The sequence below is a fragment of the Euleptes europaea genome, chromosome 4 (genome assembly GCF_029931775.1).
Source record: "Euleptes europaea isolate rEulEur1 chromosome 4, rEulEur1.hap1, whole genome shotgun sequence".
Taxonomy (NCBI): domain Eukaryota; kingdom Metazoa; phylum Chordata; class Lepidosauria; order Squamata; family Sphaerodactylidae; genus Euleptes; species Euleptes europaea.
In genome coordinates this window covers 32,088,978-32,110,377 of record NC_079315.1, presented here as the reverse complement: position 1 = coordinate 32,110,377, position 21,400 = coordinate 32,088,978, and the positions used below count along the sequence as shown (strand labels likewise).

General features: G+C 46.5%; 1 pseudogene; it reads left to right on the top strand.

Moving 5' to 3' along the window:
• Positions 1 to 461: 461 nt before the first annotated feature.
• On the top strand, positions 462 to 19,283 carry LOC130476955 (protein regulator of cytokinesis 1-like; annotated as a pseudogene).
• The last annotated feature ends 2,117 nt before the right edge of the window (positions 19,284 to 21,400 follow it).

The following is a 21,400-nucleotide window of genomic DNA, read 5'->3' as shown; positions in this document are numbered from 1 at the left end:
ATTGGATAAATAATTTTACACTAACGGAGAACTATGAACACATGAAACTGCCTTATAGTGAATCAGACCATCAGTCCATTAAGGTCAGTATTGTCTATTCAGACTGACAGAAGCTCTCCAGGGTGTTAGGAAGAGGTCCTTCACATCACTTATTGCCTAGTCCTTTTTAACTGCAGATGCCAAGTACTGAATCTGAGACTATCTACATGCAAAGCAGATGCTCTACCATTGAGCCACAGCCTCTCCCCAAAGGTACAGACCACAAAAATAGGCACAGACATCACAAAATCTGAGATTTCTATTTAAGGATAAGAGAGTTTTCTGCCTTTCCATCAACAGATGTCTCAGACTGAGCATATGACTTTTTTTAACTGTATAAATTTTTAATAAGGTGCACATATAGATTAAAAGCATAAAACTCCTAGTAAAGACAAAAACTAACACATTCAATATATACAAACATGTACAACTGTGATGCACAATCTTTCATTGACCAATATGAGATCCAAAAAGGACCAGACGAGTTTCGGCCTCAAAAGGCCTTCCTCAGTGGTCAGTATAAAATTATAACTTATCACACATCCTAATAATACCATCATATCATAATGGGCAGTAAGAAATATCTAAAAGCCCTTCTAGTACAGTCAAGCTCCCTGTAAATTTCTTAACTTCTTATATGTTAAAACCTGGCTTCACTGTCTCACCTTCTGTTGTATGCCGGGCTCTTAAGGATGTGGATACATCAAGCAGCGTATTAGGTCAAAAGGGCTTTTAGATATTTCACCTGGAACAGGTCTGAGAGCATGCAATTTGCATTCAACACCAAGGCTTTTGGGAAGAAGATTCATAGAGAGGGAAATCAACATATGAATCAAAAATACATTTTATAACCGTATTCCATCTCAATGAACTTGTATGTTTATATCACAACCCCATAAGTGGCTGCATACTGAGGACCTGGAGCTGGTTAACTTTGTCCTTCTTTCTTTATCCTTTAACAGGGCACTGGGACATCACATTATATTAAGTGATCTATAACTACAGTTTATAGGAGTCATCTTAACAGAAGTGCCTCAAAAATCTGCCACTATATCCAGCTTGCCCTGACCTGGATGGCCCAGGCTAGGCTGATCTCGTCAGATCTCGGAAGCTAAGCAGGGTCAGCCCTGGTTAGTATTTGGATGGGAGACCACCAAGGAATACCAGGGTTGCTGTGCAGAGGAAGGCACTGGCAAACTACCTCTGTTAGTCTCTTGCCATGAAAACCACAAATAGGGGTCGCCTTAAGTCGGCTGTGACTTGACGGCACTTTATACACACACACATATCCAGCTTAGGGAGAACATCACCCTAAGTATGGTATAGTGATTAAGAGCGGAAGACCGGGTTTGATTCCCCACTCCTCCACATGAGCAGCGGACTCTTATCTGGTGGACGGGTTGGTTTCCCCACTCCTCCATATGAAGCCTGCTGGGTGACCTTGGGCCAGTCAACAGAGCCAAATATCAACAGTACAACGATAGAGATTTCTTTTGAGAGCCAAATTTCTTAAACTTAAACTATATAGGTAGGTACAGTGTTTATTAACTTAATAAACTTAATAATACACACGCTGACTTGGATAATTCATCCCCCCCTTTCCTCAACGTCTTTTAACAACCATTCATGCACGGGAGGTTTTGCCTTGGATTTGCCGCTCTCTAGGTGCATTCTCAAAACTCTGCAGGGGGGCTTACTGTTGAGTTTTGAGAATCTGGATGGAGAAAATGTGCATCTGAGTGGCAAATCCAAGGCAAAACCTCCCATTCATAAATGGCCAATAAACCCCTGTCCTGGGTCACCCTCCCGCCTGGGCTCCCCGGGCCGTCAGGACCAACCCCGACCCCAGGGGAAGAGGGAAGAGCCCTCGAGCCTCCACTAACCAGAAGAGCAGTCAGGAGAGGCGGCGAACGGCAGCCGGCTAGAGCCTCCTCCCAGCGTACGGGGGGCGGGCCAGAAGCCCCCACAACCATCGACAGGCCCGCTCGTCAGCTGGCGAGCGGGAGAACTGGCCCCGGCGGACCATGACCATCCGACGGGGTGCCGCAGCGGCCGTGACGTTCCCTGGTCCCCAGGCTGGCCATCCAGCCGGGTCCCCGGGGAGAGGCCAAACAGCCCGCCCATCAGCTGGCCGGCAGAGGGGGAAGCGCGCTGGGAGAGGGATGTGCCAGAGTGGCAGGCGGTTCAGCACGGCTCCAACCCCAGCAACCATCGGGAAACAGTTGGCGGACGAGGGAGAGAGCAGGTGAGGAGAGGGGAGTTGGCCAGGATAGGCGGGGCCCCAACAGGAGAAGCTCCTCTGGAAGGTGCAGCCGTACCTGAGAGCGCACAACACCCCCCATGCAGAGTTTTGAGAATCTGGATGGGGAAAACGTGCATCTGAGTGGCAAATCCAAGGCAAAACCTTCCATTCATAAATGGCCAATAACCCCCCATGCAGAGTTTTGAATCAAACATTACTTCCCCCACCCGGGCCCCGACCTCCTCCTCCTCCTCCTCGCCGCCTCCTGGGCTCCTTCCTTCCTTCCCTCCCCGGCTGGCCTGCCGTTCGCCAGTCCGCCCCTCCTCAGCGCCTCAGCCTCAGCCTCCTCCGCACGCCAAAACAAGCATGAAAAATCCCGCCTGCTGATTGGCTGCTGCCGCCCGCCTTGGCGCTGCCGGCCCTCGAGCGCTGCATTCAAAACCCAGCCGCACTGTGAGGGGAGGGAAAGGGGGGAGGAGGGGGAGGAGGAGGAGGGGGCGGCGCTTTACCTCATACACCGCCCCTCTTGTGGGGGGGGAATAAACCCAAAATGGGGTGGTGAGGAGAGGTTTCGTGGTTGACTTTTGGTGGGGGGGGCCCCGCGCGCCTCTTCCTCCTCCTCAGAAACGTTTCCAGAGCCACACTCAAGGGGCCGAAGAGCCGCATGCGGCTCGGGAGCCACTGTTTGCCGACCACTGTTCTGGGCTTTGGCTACTATAGGCAAATACAGAAAAAAACACATTGGGATATGTTTAGGGTAGGGTTTTCCCCCTAGACAAGAGTCAGAAAAACTAAGCTACCTTGCAGAAATGAAACTGTTTAGGCCATAAAAGTTAATTTTAATTAGCTATTATTATTATGTTGCTACCCCTTCTGAGAATATTCCCATGCTGGTTTGGAAATGATATGCAACATTTGTTCATTTTAGTAAGCTTTTCTGTGTTACCTTCCCTGCCTTCAGGTATCTACCAGAAGTCCAAATGTATCTTTTAATAGTCCAAACAGTTTATATGCATGCAAGTTCTTGTGCTTCACCCACCCCCAAGAAATAGTGATCATTACAGCAGTGACTGACATTTTTGCCTGCATGAAGACATGTTCAGTATTACTGGGTGTGTTACAACTTCGACTCCATTTTGTAGTCATGCCTTGATGTACGAGCATATGCACAATCTGAAATCAGGAGACAAGCAGCAAAAAAAATGTGCATGCAGCATTCTGGGAAATGCCAGATGCAGCCTTTAAGAATGTTTTTTCTTGTTTATTTGGCATTATACTTTAGACAATTCAACTGTAGCGATGCATAGTTAGGCATGCCTAGATGTGAATGGGAATGCACACTGGAATACTGATACTATAGAGTGTGATGCAATGCTGACATACAAATGTACTCGAATGTGAATTCTAACACACATTTCAGCAGTTTCCACTCCCCACATCTGCCTCACTTACATACCCATCTGATTTATTTTCCTGCTGGAATAAGGCTGATACAATAGAAATTTCGCAATAACTGCCTATACCAGCAGAACAACATGTAGAGTCTGGTGGATTTCCATGGCCTCTATAGATCTACAAGGTTCGGCTGTACTTGTATGTTTACATAGTACATCAGTGACACCCATTCCTTGTGAGAATAGTAGATACTAAAGCAATGGTAACTATACCACTCCAGGTAACAGGCAAAGCAACCCTTATTTTCAGGATCTTATAAAGGAATAATGGATGAGCTGCGAGCTAAATATTACATAAAATGTTGTCATTTACTTCTGCCAGTCTTTGAAATGCCTCACTAAAACCATTAATTTGCTCGCTGAAATATGCTCTTCCCTCTTAGTTTGTACTCAAAGGAATCTATCGCATATGGCTGCAGGTCTTAATTTACTATGCATCCTAAGGGGGGGCGCCAAAGCAGCATAGGAACAGGCATGACCCTGTACTGGCATCTGTGCCACTTTCCACTGTGATAAGTGGCCCCTAAGCCAGCACGGGGGTACTTAAGCCGGCCCAAGAATGATATAGTAGTGCGGGCTTGGCTGCCGGTGCTGCCTCCCTGGTGGCGTAATCCTGGCAAAACTCCTCATGCCGGTGTCCTGGGGGCATTCCTGGGGGCAAAGCTGCCTTTAGAGAACGCTCCTCTATACTGCAGCATTGCTACACCAGCAAAATAACTGGCGTAGCCCTCTGAAACTCCATGGAGGAGTTTCACAGTTTTTTGTATTTTATCTCATTTATTACATATATTTTCTGGCCGGGAAGCCCCTGAGGCTGTTATGTATCTACTCCCCCCCCCCTTAGGATTGGGCTGCCTGTTTACTTCCATTGCTGCTTACGTGGTAAATTAATATTTTTGACATGCAAGTAGGGGTGTGCAAAAAAGAAAAGGGGGGGGACATTCAGATTCAGGTATACTGGACCCAAAAATTTTCAAAATGCCCAAATATTCCCAAATCCCCATACTGGCATTGGTTTTTTAAGGGGGTTTTCGGGAATCCGAAAAAAAAAAAATCAGTTCCATCTTTCTGGGGCTCTGAAATGAAAACAGCCAATTGTTTCTCACATATCCACACTTGGTCCAAAGAACCAAAATACACTGTGACATGGTATTGAACATAAGGTCCCCCTAACACTGATTTACCAGTTAAAGTGGGCAGACTTTTTTTTTTAAAGAAGAGAGAGAAGAGTAAATATCCCGATTCTTCTTTGCCCCTTAAGGAAGGTTTGGTTGTTATTTTAACCGTACAGGATAAAGTTATTTGCTTCCTATCACAGGCCTCCTTTGTTCAAGGGAAAGAGGAGGCAGAAATACTACTCAACAGCGACCATTTTCTGCATGTTCAAAATCTTAACAGCTCGATCTGGCATTCATTAGAGATTCACAATTTTCCTTTGCTCAGATGTTTTTTTTTTTTTATCATCAATCAGAACTGACTACAGGTCCCCAAGGGGACAACTAACACAGTTGTCACAGAATAAAATACTTCAGAGAGTATGAAATTCTTTTATGCCACCAAGTTTTAGTTTAAAACACACACACATCTGTTTCTTGCAGACAGAGCAACTTGCATATGGCACACAATTGTGTGATGATAAAAGATGGGTGTGTTGTCATAAAAAAAAACAGCCTAAATCCAGTCTCCACCAGATTAAGTGGTAAAACTAATCCTGAGCAGTCTTGAGCTTACAATGAGCTGGGAGTAGCAGGAGGGCATGTTGGACTGCTACCCCTCCAAATTAAGATACCAGCCATATAACCTTGGTTCAGTTGGATTTATTTAGTTAACCAGGACCTATATTAATAACTTCCCATTGTAGTGCAGTTTACTGGGTTACCCAAAGGAAGCCAGCTGTATGGGCAATCCCACCCTGGGTCATAGCTCAGTCCAGCAAACTGCAGCACCTTGCTTCTCCTATCTCAGAAGAAGAAAAAGAAGTGTTGATTTTTATACCCTGCTTTTTCTACCTTTTAAGTAGTCTCAAAGCGACTTACACTCGCCTTCCCTTCCCCTCCTCACAACAGATACCTTGTGAGGAAGGTGGGGCGGAGAGAGTTCTGAGAGAACTGTGACTAGCCCAAGGTCACCCAGCACCAAACAATATGCCAAGAGGAGCTAACTCCCACTTCCCTAACCCTATGCTGGTCAACATTACAGTTCAACCATTGGAGGCTCAGCAGCAAGCCAGTTGTGATGGATAAGGGGTTAATCTGCAGCAAGAGCTGACAGACCAAGAGTGGGCGGAGCCAGAGAGCTCACACCCTGAGCTCTGAGAGACAGAAAGCATTCGAAGCTTGGGACCCAGCCTGAGAGGAGGCTGTGAAAGTAGTCGAAGCTTGGGACCCAGCCTGAGAGGAGGCTGTGAAAGATTGTAGCGAGGCTGTGGTAGCGAGACTGAGCAGAAGACAGACTGTACTCTGTGAACCTGAAGGGTTCTGCTAAAGCCGAAGCTATTGAAACACACACAACCTGTGGTAGTGACAGGAGGGAGAATTGGGTTACAGAGGGCCCATTCTCAGGTCACAAAGGGGAATTAGTCTCTGAGGTAGAGCTATTCCGGAATAGGGAGGTGTGGAGGATTACAGCCACTGAGGTGGGGTAGTCAGAGAGAGCTAGGCTGGGGACAGAGTCTGAGAGTCTGAAGCTGAGTAACAGTTCTGAGGGACTGAACTAAGCTTGAAACTAAGAATGAAAGGAACTTGAGTAAAGAAAATATCTTAAGCTATTTCTCTGAAGTAATCTTGGGTATATAAATCTGACTCTGAATTTTCCCTCCAATTCTGCCTTTTCCTTGAAAATCAATCTCTGTGAGTTCTGTTCAATAAACTTCCCTATTTGGATGTTTAAAAGCCTCTTGTGTCATATTTCTCTCTGAGGTAAATATGGGTGTGGGACTGGAGGAGAAGGAAAATAATCTCCTCACAAATATACTCAGGCCAACGCTTTTCCCTCAGCATATACGGTCGGGCTGAGTGGGATATTGAAGTGGTTGAAAGGGGGGGTGCGTCATAAGTCCCCCTTCAAATCCCCATGCACCTGGTCGGCCATGAGAGACTGCTTTGAGACACCCCCCCCCAAACTAAGATACCTGAGGGTGTACGCTAGGAGCTAACCAAACTGAAGAAGTCTCTTTAAAGTAACCAGCCCAAGATCAACAATATAAACCATGCCAATCTAAGAAGCACCAAAACAGTTTTGTTCAGCTCCAAAGTGACCAGCTAATGCAATACTGAGCTGATCAAAGGATGGGTCGATGGGAAGCTCCAAGTGCCTGTTACAAAGTGGTGGGGTATTTTATTTTATTATTTACTTCACTTCTACTTCACCTTTCTACTCACCAGAGACCAAAAGCAGCTTACATAATTCTCCTTGACTCCATTTTATCCTCTCGACAACCCTATGAGGTAGGTTAGGCTGAGAGTGTGACTGTCCCAGGGTCACCCAGCAAGTTTCTGTGTCCGTGAGGCCTTGCAGATCCTAGTCCGATGCTCTAGCCACTACACCACGCTGGTTCTGAATCTGCACCAGTCTGTCTCTTCTCATTGTCCAAGTGAACAAGGCTCTCAGTCACACCCCTGGGCAAGTCTTGGTGTCTTCCTTTTACGGACCGTGGACACCAACTCCCACATCATGTGAGGCCAGAGGCCACACCAGTGTTGCATTTCAGTAAATACTGTAGTAATCACTTCTTGGTCATGATGAATTTTTATTTCACTTCAAGTTTCATTTCACCACATATACTCTAGCATCAGCACAAACATAGGTTCATTTTTATTGTGAAGCACGCTGTATAGTTTCTATACATAAGGTTGCCAGCTCCGGGTTGGGAAATACCTAGAGATTTGGGGGTGGAGCCTGAAGAGGGCAGGGTTTGGAGAGGGGAGGGACTTCAAGGCCATAGAGTTCAATTGCCAAAGTGGCCATTTTCTCCAGGGGAACTGATCTCTGTTACCTGGAGATCAGTTGAAATAGCAGATCTCCAGCTACCACCAGGATTTTGGCAACCCTATCTATACATGATTTTACCATTTGTATCCATACATTCAATTCACATACACAATACACATATACTATACAATACTGGTTTACCGATTTACTGACTCAAGTAAAATAATGAAAAACACTGAATTTGATAGGGGAAATCAGTGTGGGGAAACAGAACATGACATGAAAATAAAGACTCAGAGGCTCAATTTGCACAAGGGAGAAACAAAAGGGAAAGCCAGAGTGGTGTAGTGGTTACAGTGTTGGGCTACGAATTGACAAATCCAAGTGCAGACCCCCACTCTGCCGTTGGGTGACCTTGGGCCACTCATGCTATCAGCCTAACCTACCCTCACATGACTGTTGCGGGAAAAAAACACAATGAAGGAGCAGAGAATGATGTTGAACGCCACCTTGGGCCCCACTGAGGAGAAAAGTAGAACAGAAAATTAATAACTTTATTGGGGCAGAGTCTGTGGAAAGCCCTCCTCCTTGAGGCTCACTTGGCACTTAGATTACTCTCTTTTAAGTGCCAGGCCAAAACACTGGCTTTAAAATAAGGGGTTCTATTGTTTTTTAACTGTTTTATGGTCTGTTCCTAGCCTGAGGACTGTTTAATTAAAATCATTTTAGAATTCTCTGTCTGTGTTATGTACTTTTATGCCCTAGCTTTTTTGAATTAACTTGGTTTATTGGCATGTTTTTTTACTGATCGGTTTTAATTTATTTATTCAACTTGCTTGGCTAGTATTATTGACTTGTTTTACTGTGTGATTGGTTTTAATGTCTTGTTTATTGACTAGGTTTTTGTTTTATTGTTTTAGTTGTGAGCTGCCTGGAGCAGGTTTGGAGGGGTGACATACAAATGTCCTATGTCAATAAACCACCAAAACAGGGTTGGATCAAGTTCAAGCAGCTGAAATGAGAAATCATTTCAAAGGCAGACAATTCTCTACTTCCCCAACCCCTCAGTAAAGATCATTTTCATCTCACCAAAGGCACAGCTAGGACTGAAGAGAGGATTAGAATGATTCCTTTGAGCTTCGGAAAGAACCAACCTGTCACAGAATGCTTTCCAACCACTGTTTAATAAGGCTCATTTTCAAGCTATCTTAGACAGTAAACAAGGTATCAATATCCCCTTACATAAACTGCTGCTTCCAAGATCTTTATTGCAGAAGGGTTAAACAAGGCAATAGCATTGATTATACAAATGCACGCTTATAACCAAAGAGATTTTAAAAACCACATTGTACATAGGAAGTCTTTGACCAGTAACAATCTCTGACTACACAACCCCCTGTGGAATGGTGTCTTGAAAATGAACAGTATAAACCTTCCTGTGGCCAGAGTTTTAAAATACCACTCCCAAAGCTTCTGTGGGATCTGACAATGTAACAAAAAGCTGTCCAAAGCAGGACTGTAAATTTCAGGCTTTTTACAGCCATGTATTTGCAGCATGATGTCATAAACTATAATTAGATACTATATCATTACAGAAGACGTTATGAAAGGTAACAATATTGTATTTCATGGTAGAATGTGATGTCAAGTTAGTGGCTCAATAACATCGACAGCTCCATTCACTCTCTCATTCCCTCCTGGCGAAGTAAAATGCAGTAAAGAATTACACTCCCATAACGCTTGTATGGAAGACCACATATATATATGCTTTTCTAAAGGTTTCTTTTTTAATTTGGAGGTTCGAAGACAGCTTTTTAAAGACAAAATACAAGAAGCAAACAAAATGTAGGGCAGTACTTAATAAGAAATGGATTAGTGGATTGAAGTGAGGCAATTTGCGGAAACAGTTCAGGACAGTGCTAAAAATGTTTGTGTCTCACTTAGACCACCCCAGCCCACCTTCGAAGAAGTGAGGGCGGGGTGGATTTTGGCTGCGGTCGCGAGAAGAGAGCAAAGCGCTGGGCATTGTCAGGTCTGATGTGCGATGAGGGGTGGAGCCTGTCAGGCCTACTTGCTGTGTCTCAAATAGTTTCATTTTCTCACAGACTTTCCTCCAAGGATTGTTCAAGGACTGTTTTCCTTAAACTGCATTCCTGTTCCCTTTGAAGCTAGCTGGTGCCCGTGGGAGCTGGGATGCCTCTAGACTGTTTGAAGTAATCTCATGAGACTGTATTGCTGAACGCTTTTTTCAATGTTCTTATATTATCAAGTGCATGCCATTTTCCCCCATTGCTGTCTTTGGACTTCTAAGCTCTGCTTGCCTGTGATACCATTAAACCAACTATTTTGGACTACTACGTCTCCTGGTGTGGCTTTTGGTTGTCGTTGGGACAAGTGCTTACAGAGCCAAGGGAAGGGATATTATTGACTGGGTCGCGTAGACCCTCCCTCTTTGGAAGGCGAACAAAGGAGACACCCACCCTCCCTCAAGTTCAGAGTAGGTGCAAGCTGGCTGCCCGTCTGGGGGCCGGGTAGGAATTTTTTGCCCCCCCCAGCGCAATTGGTGTCGGTTAGCCAAATTGCTCTTTAACTTGGGGAATTAGCAAGCAAGATGGCTATTTTTATTTCTATAGCGGTATCGCAACCTTTGTATACCAGAGACGATATCTGTGACCCTTAAATCAAGACAGAAGCAATGGATTCCAGATTTAAATAAATATTTATGTAGTTTTCAATCAAATCAGTGTTGCATACAAACATACAAAGAGTGCTAGGAAAATAAAGAGAGGAGTACAAGCACAAATAGGATTCGTTGAGGGGTAATATCTACCTTCCAGATGTGGTGTTGTCCAAACTCACATAGACTAAGACAGATTGAAAGTTAAAGCAGAGATGGGGGCAGGGGTTCCCGTGGACTTGACCAACAAGGCGGGAGGGAGCATGGTCGGGCTGCGCAAAACCCAAACCAACAGAGTAACGGCAAAGGTGCCAGGAAAGACCTAAGGAGAGTTTTTTAATGGGCTGGGGGCACCCCAGATATACTGTTTTTCTGGGGGCGGGAGAGGGGTTTCACTCCCTCCTAGGTTCCCAGGTGACAAAAGGTGACAAAGAAACTAATCTGTGGCTACCAGGGTGGGGTAGTGAGAATTTGGAAATCTATTCTGATTCCGATGGCTTTTGCACCCCGGGAGGAACCAGGAGATCTTTTGCTGAAGCGATTAATGCTCTGGAACAATGGGTGCATTCTCTTGTAAATGCCTTGGGAACGCTGCTGCATTGCTGGACGAACGAGTCATCATTGTTATCAGGATGGCTGTTGACTGCCCATTAGCTGTGGATGTTGCAATGGGGAGGGGGGTGTTTGGCATTGACTACGTGACTGTCTGCTTTCTATGACATGGCTGCGGCTGGAACAGGGTTTGCACAGCAACATGGCTTCTCTCAGGTTCGCTGGAGGCTGCCCTTGCATCTGTTTCCTAGCTGCTAGCTGCACGGCACTCACGGGAGCGGCCGAGTCCGTCACTACGGAGCGTGCAGCGACCATCCCGTATCGTTTGGGGTGGGCGCGCGGCCAGGACCATAGTCAAATGCCTGCATAGCGGGTTGCCAGGTCCAGTCCAGGAGTTTTAGGCAGGCCCGTATGCTATCACGTCTAGCTGGTTTTTTGTTGTTGTTGTTTTGCCTACCCTACTCTGAAAATGATAGGTAGTATGCGGGAGCAGTGCGGGAAAAGGTGGTTTCATGATTATGGTACAACTCCGGTGAGCACCCTGAGGCATCAGTTTGGAAGATGAAGGAGTAACCCTCAGACCAGGACTGGGGCCTCGGTGCCTGGCAGGGACCTGGGACAGGAACTCCTTGAGGGGTGCCGCTATCCTTTACCTATAGACCTCGCAGCTAGGGTGGATTGGACGTGGCACACCCCCCTCGAGCACTAAAAAGGCTTGGCAAGGAAGAGCAAGAGCCGTACCACACGTGACGGCTCAGAGCTCAGAGCCAGGGTGGGTCTTGCCCTAAGAATGGGGATGCAAAAAGAAGAAAAGGCCTGACTCTTCTGCATCCCTGCGATGGCCCGCACTGCAGTCAGTTATTGGGGATGTTTTGGTTGTGTGCGCTGCAGATCCCTCTTGAACAATAAAAAATAAAGTTGGTCCTTTTGATTATCCCAGCTCTGGTGTCAGCTCTCGTTATTACGCATCCGCGGACAAAGGATATACGTGGTAACAAGGGTGTCACATTCCTTGTTCTTCAAGTAGTGTTCGATTTTCTCTGCAACTCACACCACATGTACTACTAATGATGCATCTGGCGCATCTGTTGGCAGTGCCATCCAAAGCAGAGGTACACCTTTCTAAGCCCACTGACCTTAGTGAACTTGGAAGGCTGTAAACTCTGCTAAGGATAGCAACTGAATTATGTTGAGCAACATCCTGTGAAAAGAGCATGTTTAGACAGGTTCTGACTTTTCTCAGATTGATACTTGGAGGGAAGGGAGGGAAAGAAAAAAACTGAATGTACTTCATAGTCCCCAAGACAGTACTTTTTACTGACAGGGAATTCTCTTCAGAGAGAAAACAAAAGAACATCACAAGCAGACAACAGCGATCCATTTGTGAAGAAAGCAACATTTTCTTCTAGAAGAAGCCATGTCAAATTGAGCTCAGCGTCCTTAAAGGATCATAGCAGTCTCTTATCATCCTGCCTTACTTCTGCTGCCAAGTGACTATATATTAGTACTAATGATATCACTATTCCAGGAGGAGACACAATCATAAATGGGGAGGGAGAGAGAAAGAGGTTTGTTTGATTGCTGTTTAAATAAGGTGACCAGCAGCACACGATTTGTCCCAAGATATACTGTATTTCAGACAGCTAGAATTCAGGGCCCCCCTAACAGCTACATCTTTGCCACAAAAGCCACCATTATTAAAAGCCACAGGAGGAGTGCATTAGGAGCTTTGAGGCCTTTCAAATTATGGTGCTCTACACTTCTTTATACAATTGCCAAGTATGTTTTACAGTAATTTGCTTTCATTGTACCATTTAGACTTTTTATGCATATTTCCCATGCTGTTGTGGAACCCTGCAAATGGCTTATAATTTTGCCCCATAATTCTGTAGTGATGCTACAGTAAAATACCTCACCAAGCATTTTCTTTCCAAGTTGGAGCAACCATCTTGAACACCTTCACGGTTCGGCTCCGTGGTTACCAGTCTTAGTTTCTGAATAAAATAAAATAAAATAAAAAGGTCCCTCCCCAAAAAACAAAAAAGACTCTCAGGAGGGGAAGAAAATTTAAAATAAAACAGTAATAACTGTAGTTACTCAACATTACAGTAAATGAAGTGTGCAGTTCACAACTTCTTTCAGGATCCACAAAACAGAGGAATCATCAAGATGTGGGAGGTTTGCCTCTATCTCCCCTGGAGAAAATGGCTTTGGAAGATGGCATTATACCCTGTTAAAGTCCCTCCCCTCCCTAAACCCCACCCTCCCCGGGCACTACTCCCCAAACTCTCCAGGTATTTCCCAACTCAGAGCTGGCAACCCTACGGTGCAGGGAAGGGGATTGGAAGTGGTTGAGTTGAACACTTGCTTGTAGACTTTAATTTGCTTCTGTGGTGTGAAGGTATGCAGATTGACAAGGTCATATTGAATTTTGTATACTATTTTGTAGTATTTTATAACCCCCTTCCCTATTCTGAGGCCTGGGGAGACCTTCCAGAGATACCCAGCAAGGTGGCTGAGGGCAAGCCATCGGAGCTGGAGAGGGAACAGCCTCACAGTGGCCTATCCCATATACTCATCTCTCCAGTCCTACATTTATATACAGCTGTGAGCCAGTTTCCATTTTTGCCCTTGAGTGTGAAGTGAAGAGGACTGACGGAAACGCTGAAGACAGAATGGATCTGAAGGAAAAGTCCCAGGTATCTCATGTCACAGTTTATCACAGAGTTCAAGAAGGTGCCTAAATGATTTCCAGACACAAAACTGAGGTAACACTAAACTGATAATTAGATGTGGGATGTCAAGTGATGAGGGTCTAACAATTAATCCATAGAAACAAGCTGTAATTCAGTCATTCTCTCAATTCCATGTTTGTTCCAGGTCAGCTATCCCTATAGCGTCCTTATGCTAATTCATCACTCTCCCCCCCCCCCCACTTTGCATTTTAGGATGCCAAAGTGAGGTCTTGGATACATCATTAGCGACAGTGTCAACCAGGCTTTGGTTAAGGGCCAAACTGCACAATCAATTTTGTAATGAGTTGAGTCTAGATTTCACATCCCCAACATGCTTTCACCTCAACCACACATAAGGTTGCCAACCTCCAGGTAGTAGATGGAGATCTCCCGCTATTACAACTGATCTCAGGCCGAGAGAGATTAGTTTATCTGGAGAAAATGGTTGCTTTGGCAATTGGACTCTATGACATTGAAATCCCTCCCCTCCCCAAATCGTGCCCTCCTCAGGCTCCACCTTCAAAACCTCCCACTGCTGGCAAAGAGGGACCTGGCAACCCTAACCACACAGCAGCTACAGGAAACATAGCTTCTAAAATCTGCAGGAAGTGATTTGACTCAGGACAGCAATGTGTGTGTGTGGGGAGGGCTCCCACCTCCCCCCATGCCTTTTTCCTAAGCTGAAATGGCCTCAGTGGGGAGCTATTTGCATAACTTTGGGGCTGCACGTGGAGTATTCTGAGCATGTGCAGCTCAAAAGTTATGCAAATAATTCCCCACGAGGGGCTGTTTCAGCTTGGAAAAAAGCGGTGGGGGGCTCATCCTCCCCCATACCATTGTCCTGAGTCAAATTGGCTCCTGCAGGCTTTAAAAGTGACCTTCCCTGCACTGCTTTGTGACTGAAATAAAAGCAGGCCAGGCAGGTGTGGCAGATATGGGCTTGATAGGCCTCAAAGGATTTCCAGATTGAACTCTGACAGACTCACTTCAGCTTAACCTTGATTCAGCTTGGTGAACTATGCCTGAATTTTTGAAGAACAAACACCTGTGTATAGTGTATAGGGTCAAGATGCTCTTTTGTGACAACTGGCGTTGTGGCTCAAAGTTGTTTTTGCCAGTTCAGAAGACACAACATTTTTGCTTTAGTGAAGGAAAAGGTCGGTTTTTTGGGGAGAGGAAGGCAGAGAGCCTGAAATGATGCCAAAGAGTCTGCTGTATTTCTACCCATGCTTGTAAACCTGCTACATATTTTACAATAAAAAACCACAAAATGGTGCAGTGCTTTGGATCCTGTTTTTCATTCTGTAGGAGTATACCGTATTTTTCGCTCCATAAGACGCACTTTTTTCCTCCTCAAAAGTGAGGGGAAATGTCGGTGCGTCTTATGGAGCGAATGTGCGGACCCCGCCCCTCCCGCCAGCCCGCGTTCCCCGCCCGAAAGGCCAGCTGGGAGGCGGGGTATTTAAACTGCTCTGCGCTGCCTGCCTAGGCAGCGCAGAGCAGTTTAACCTCCCCTCCCCCCGCTTCCTGTTCCTGAGCCTCAGGAACTGAGGAACTGTACTCAGTACAACAGTACTGAGTAGACAGTACTGACTTGGATAGACCGAGGGGGGGTCTGGTTCAGCAGAAGGCAGCTTCCCGAGGAGGGGCCCGTGGCTCAGTGGCAGAGCCTCTGCTTGGGCATAGCAGGAGGCCCCCGGTTCAGTCCCCGCGGGGTGCCTCCGCTCCCACCCGCCCCTGGCCCAGGCAAGCCCGGCGCTGCCAGGCCTCCGCCTCCCCCCCCACTCGCTGCACGGAGGCCGGGCGGGGCGCGCGGAGAGCGAGGCCGGATCCCGCCGCCGGGACGATCCGCCCGCCCCTCCCTCCTTCCCTTCCGCTCACCCAGCCTCCGTGCAGCGGGGATCGCTGAGGAGGAAGTGGGAGAGGGGAAAAAGGAAGGCCAGGGGTGGGGGGGGGTAGGCCTGAGGGGGAGGGGGCTCAGCTTGGGAGGGGGCGCTTCAGGGCTGGGAAGCGCGGGGGGAGGTTTAAACCCCCACCGCCCCCCTACTGGCAGTCCTCACAAGAAGGAGGCCTGGGCCGGGGGACAAAGATGGTGGTGCTGGGGCGGCTTCTGCTGCTGGGCTCCTGGGCGGCCGGCGCTGGAGGTAAGCAGACCCGCACCCCGGCTTCCCCTCCCCCCGCCCCGGCTTCCCCTCCCTCCCCGCGGGCGAAGGCAGCGTCTCCCCCTCAGGCCTATTCCCCCACCCCGGCCTTCCTTTTTCCCCTCTCCCACTTCCCCCTCAGCGATCCCCGCTGCACGGAGGCTGGGTGAGCGGAAGGGAAGGAGGGAGGGGCGGGCGGATCGTCCCGGCGGCGGGATCCGGCCTCGCTCTCCGCGCGCCCCGCCCGGCCTCCGTGCAGCGAGTGGGGGGGGGAGGTGGAGGCCTGGCAGCGCCGGGCTTGCCTGGGCCAGGGGCGGGTGGGAGCGGAGGCACCCCGCGGGGACTGAACCGGGGGCCTCCTGCTATGCCCAAGCAGAGGCTCTACCACTGAGCCACGGACCCTCCTCGGGAAGCTGCCTTCTGCTTAACCAGACACCCACCCCTCGGTCTATAAAAGTCAGTATTGGTCTACTCAGACCGGCAGCGGCTCCCCAGGGTCTCAGGCAAGGGTCTTTCCCATCCCCTACTTGCCTAGTCCCTTTAACTGGAGATGCCGCTGGGGATTGAACCTGGGACCTCCTGCATGCCCAGCAGAGGCTCCACCACTGAGCTCGCAGCCCCCTCCCCATGGCTCTCCAGGGTCTCAGGCAGAAAGGGTCTTTCCCATCCCCTACTTGCCTAGTCCCTTTAACTGGAGATGCCGCTAGGGATTGAACCTGGGACCTCCCGCATGCCCAGTAGAGGCTCCACCACTGAGCTCACAGCCCCCTCCCCATGGCTCTCCAGGTTCTCAGGCAGAAAGGGTCTTTCCCATCCCCTACTTGCCTAGTCCCTTTAACTGGAGATGCCGCTAGGGATTGAACCTGGGACCTCCTGCATGCCCAGCAGAGGCTCCACCACTGAGCTCACAGCCCCCTCCCCATGGCTTTCCAGGGTCTCAGGCAAGGGTCTTTCCCATCACCTGCTTGCCTAGTCCCTTTAACTGGAGATGCCGCTGGGGATTGAACCTGGGACCTCCTGCATGCCCAGCAGAGGCTCCACCACTGAGCTCACAGCCCCCTCCCCATGGCTTTCCAGGGTCTCAGGCAAGGGTCTTTCCCATCCCCTACTTGCCTAGTCCCTTTAACTGGAGATGCAGCTGGGGATTGAACCTGGGATCTCCTGCATGCTGAGCAGAGGCTCCGCCACTGAGCTCACAGCCCCCTCCAAAATACACATGAACACATGAAGCTGCTTTCTAATGAATCAGACCCCCCCCCCTTGGTCCATCCAATTCAGTATTGTCTACTCAGACCGGCAGCAGCTCTCCAGGGTCTCAGTCAAGGGTCTTTCACATCACCTACCTGCCCAGGCTCTTTAACTGGAGATGCCGGAGATTGAACCTGGGGCCTTTCAAGACCCCCCCGCCCCCGCCTGGCTTCCAGGGAGTCCCTAGAAGCCGAGCGGGTCCCCACCCAACAGCTGAGCCTCGGACTGGGAAGTGGGGGGGGGGGAGGTAAAACTGTTCTGTGCTGCCTAGGCAGGCAGCGCAGAGCAGTTTAAAGACCCCCGCCCGGCTTCTAGGGACTCCCTGGAAACCGGACGGGGGCCTTTATTCGGCAGAATATTTTTTCTTGTTTTCCTTCCTCTAAAAACTAGGTGCGTCTTATGGTCAGGTGCGTCTTATGGAGCCTGGTGTATGTCCAGAAAAATACGGTAACTAGGGTTGCCAGGTCGCTTTTATTGGCGGGCAATTGCCCACCAATCTATTGCCCAGCTTGAAAGCAGGGATTGCGTGCACGCGCAGCCACGCTGACATCATCACATCATTTCCAGTTTACACCCAGAAGCGCCACATCGCAATGGCCTTTTACCATTCAAACGGTGTAAACTGGAAGTGTGTAAATGGGAAGTGACGTGATCACGTCAGAGCGGCTGCACGCACACAATCCCTGCCTCAGCTTCACCCCAAATATGTCCCATCCGAGGAAAGGGGAGACTTGGCAACCCTAAGTATAACCTTATTAAAGGTTTCTCCCCCTTTTCTGTTGAGCTAAACACTGGTAACCTAAGTAACTGGACAGTTTAGTGTCTTCTTAGATCCTGGTCTGTCTAGCCTCACCAAAAGCTGGGGAATGCAGACACAACTCTTTAAAAAATAATTAGTCATGTAGTTTGTCCCTAAAGTTGCTAGACTTATGGAATGAAATTAACATTAAGAAAGAAGTTCAGCTGAAGCACATGTAGACTATTAAGGCCCACACTGAGACTCTATTAAATGAAATTATTAAAGAAGAAAGCAACTTGAAAGAAAATAATTGAAAATGACATTGAAATACAGAAGAACCAGTTGAATATAGTCAGAAATGAACTTCAGCCAAACACTTATCCATCTTTCAGCTTGAGGGAGAATTTTACTTGGCTTTAGAAGCTGCTCCTAAATTAAAGAGAGAGAAACTGGAGAAACTGAGATGGCTGCAGCAAGATCAGGAGTCGTGTGTAGAGCTTTGTACCATCCCTGCACCACAGACCTACAGTCAATGTTCCCACTTTCTTGGAGCTGACAGAAATAGAAGAATGTATTCACAATCTCTTGAAAGTAATGGAGCAGAGACTGGAAGAATGTTTTAAATTGAGAAGAGAAACCAGACAGTATAATAAAGAAACTGGACATACACCAGGCAGAGCATAGGATAATGAAATCTGATATGACGAAGAATATAGTCGCCTTATAAAGAAGAACCTTCAAGATCTTAAATTTCTTGTTCTTCTGTTCAGATCAGGAAAGAATCTTTGACTGTCACCCTTGAGATGCTGACAAAAAAAGTGCAGCTTCTGTGGGGCAGATTTCAATGGCTACAAGAGCATGAAAGAACTGCAAGCAAATTTTCTATTATTGACACACTGAGGATGTTGGAAGAACAGTTGCAGAACCAAGAAGAGCTGAAGAAAAAGAAACTGAAGGATATTATTTTCACATTCAGGCAATGGCTTGACAGTTACTGGCAAAGGTGTTTTTATAACAATGAACAGAGAATTGCATTTCAGCCCTTTTATGACGATAGTTTCTCAGAAGATTTACTGAACCAACATGATAAGGAACTTCTGAAAATTAAACTTAAAACAAGCTTAAAACTTAAAAAACAAATGGCCTTCCACATGGAACTGTTTCACTGCATTGGTTAATTGAATAGGAGAAATAATCAGCAGATTCAAGCAGACTTCTCAACAGAGGAAATAACTTGCTCAAACACAGAAGGGAGTGGTCCAACATTCAAGAGTAGTTGTTACAATTGAATGAAGGCCTGAAAAAAAACACTGAAAGCTGGGAAATAGAAAATGACTCTGACTCCCTTGTTAATAATAGAAGGCTTTTCGAATCCATAGCCCATCAGTTGTAACACCACAGGCTTAAAAAAAAGACAAAAATGTCCGAAGATGGATAAATCAGCAATGTCAAAACCAAGTGTTAAAAGACCTATGGATGCATATATGCCAAAGCCCAATAAGATGCATAAGGAGCTGATGATCTAACTGGAGCAATATAACGACCAAAACTGCTGTTGCTGGCAAACAGTATGCTCAAATCAAGACTCCTTCTACAACAGGGGTCCCCAATATGGTGCCCATGGGTGCCATGGTGCCTGCTGACACCTTTTCTGGTGCTCACCAAGTGTTTTTAGGAAGTGGGCAGGGCCAAGTAGGGGTTTTGCCCAGCAAGGCTTCTGATTGAATATTGGAGATTTGATTGGCAGTGCAGATTTTTTTTAAATGATGGTTTGGCATCAGCTGCCACCACAGCACAAGGATCTGCAGTGTTACTGAAGTTAAGCTATGGCAATCATTTTGTGACTGGCTCCACCTCATGTGGCAGCCATTTTGTTGCTGTGCCCACCATGCCATGTCAGAATTCCAAATGTGCCCACAAGCTCAAAAATGTCGGGCACCCTGTTCTAGAAGCAAACCTGTAGATTCCCTGCATCAACCATCATTAGAAAAGTGCAAGGAAAGAAAACCAGATAGTAAACCTAGGTATTCAGCCTAATTGAAATCCAACAGCAACAGAATTTTCCACACTACTTTAAAGCAGAATTTGAACTGATGAGCCTACATCAACTGCAGCTGAAATGCAGCCCAAGGTCTGTTGCATAAATGAATTTATTTAAAAAATTAACTATTTAAAATGCATACAATGCTTTCTGTACAGCTTTTGGCTAGAGCATTAACTCTTGAGTCAACAGCGTCTGTTACATTATTTGCAGGTGCAATGTGAAAAAGAGAGAAATTGCTGAGAATTCATCATGCTAGAAATTGTGAAAACAATGTTTTGCAATCCTTCTAGAACTCTGTATTCATATTCAGTGCCAATTTATTTGTCGCCTTCATTATAATGTGTGTTCTACCTGACCTTTATGTACCGTCTAGGGCAGGGCTTCTTAAAGTTTTTCCACTCGTGACCCCGGGTGTATAGGTATATAAAACAGGTATACAAATCAAACATTTACTGATAATAAATCATAAAGAATTTTATTTTATTTTTCACAACCATATGGGGTTTGTTCTAGGGCACCAAGATGAGAAGGGCATATGTTCTCAGCGGTTCTGTGATTAGAGAATCAGTAATGGTATAGGTAGGGTAGGGGGATTGAAAAATGTTACTTCTAGTATATACTTTCATTTTCAGATGATAGTAAAACACTCCAAAAAGCCAAAGACACAGATTTCCCCATTCTGTCCCCAGGAGAACATGGCCTGTCTAACCAGTATAGGTACAAATATGTGATTTTATGCTTATAAATCAAGATGTGTACATTCAGTTTACAATAAAGAAGGGTTCTGTTCAAAAATTCAGGGATTATTTGCTTTGAAACAAGAGAGGTGCCCCTGTATAAACTTATAGGCAAGCCTATTAGTCATAAATCAAACCTGGCAAGTGGAAGATGCAAATTTGGTCATTCCAAGAGGAATTTAGCTACTTTAGCTTTATTAATAAAAGAGTGCAACATTTATGTAAATAGTTCCTATATGCATATGGTTACATGTATTGTACACACATATACTACATTTCACTGTTATGTATTTAAACATTCTTGAAAGAGAGCCAGTCAGTTCCCTTATTATGCATAGTCTTCTAACTGGATTCACACTTAACAGTGATGAGGCTTCATAGACCTGACCGGTGCCATGAAACATGTCTGAGAATCCTCTCTGCAGGAGAAAAAAAGAACAAGTGGCAACGTAGAGCAATTCATTAGCTTAGTCAGGAGACCTTATACAGAAGCTACACTGGCTCCCACCTTGGACAAATGGATAGGTCCTAGTGGGAGCCAGAGAAGATTTTGTATAAGACCCCCTGGATGCTTTGGGATCTAAAAGGTCTAACAAACCACTCTCCCATGCACCTTGTTCTTTATTTTCTCTCCTACCTACTGGCATGGCCTTATTTTCTTCCCAATTGCTGTTACAATCCGCTGTAGTATTCTATGGTTCCTTGATAGATGGACAGGTAATGAAAGTGCCACCTAATGGGTTTGAAAACAACAGCATTATGCTGTCAAAGTGTTGTGCCATTTCACTGACATAAGCAAGGGTATTCCATTGGACTTACGCTGCAATATAAGCATCTAATACAAAAACAAAAGTCTAATGAA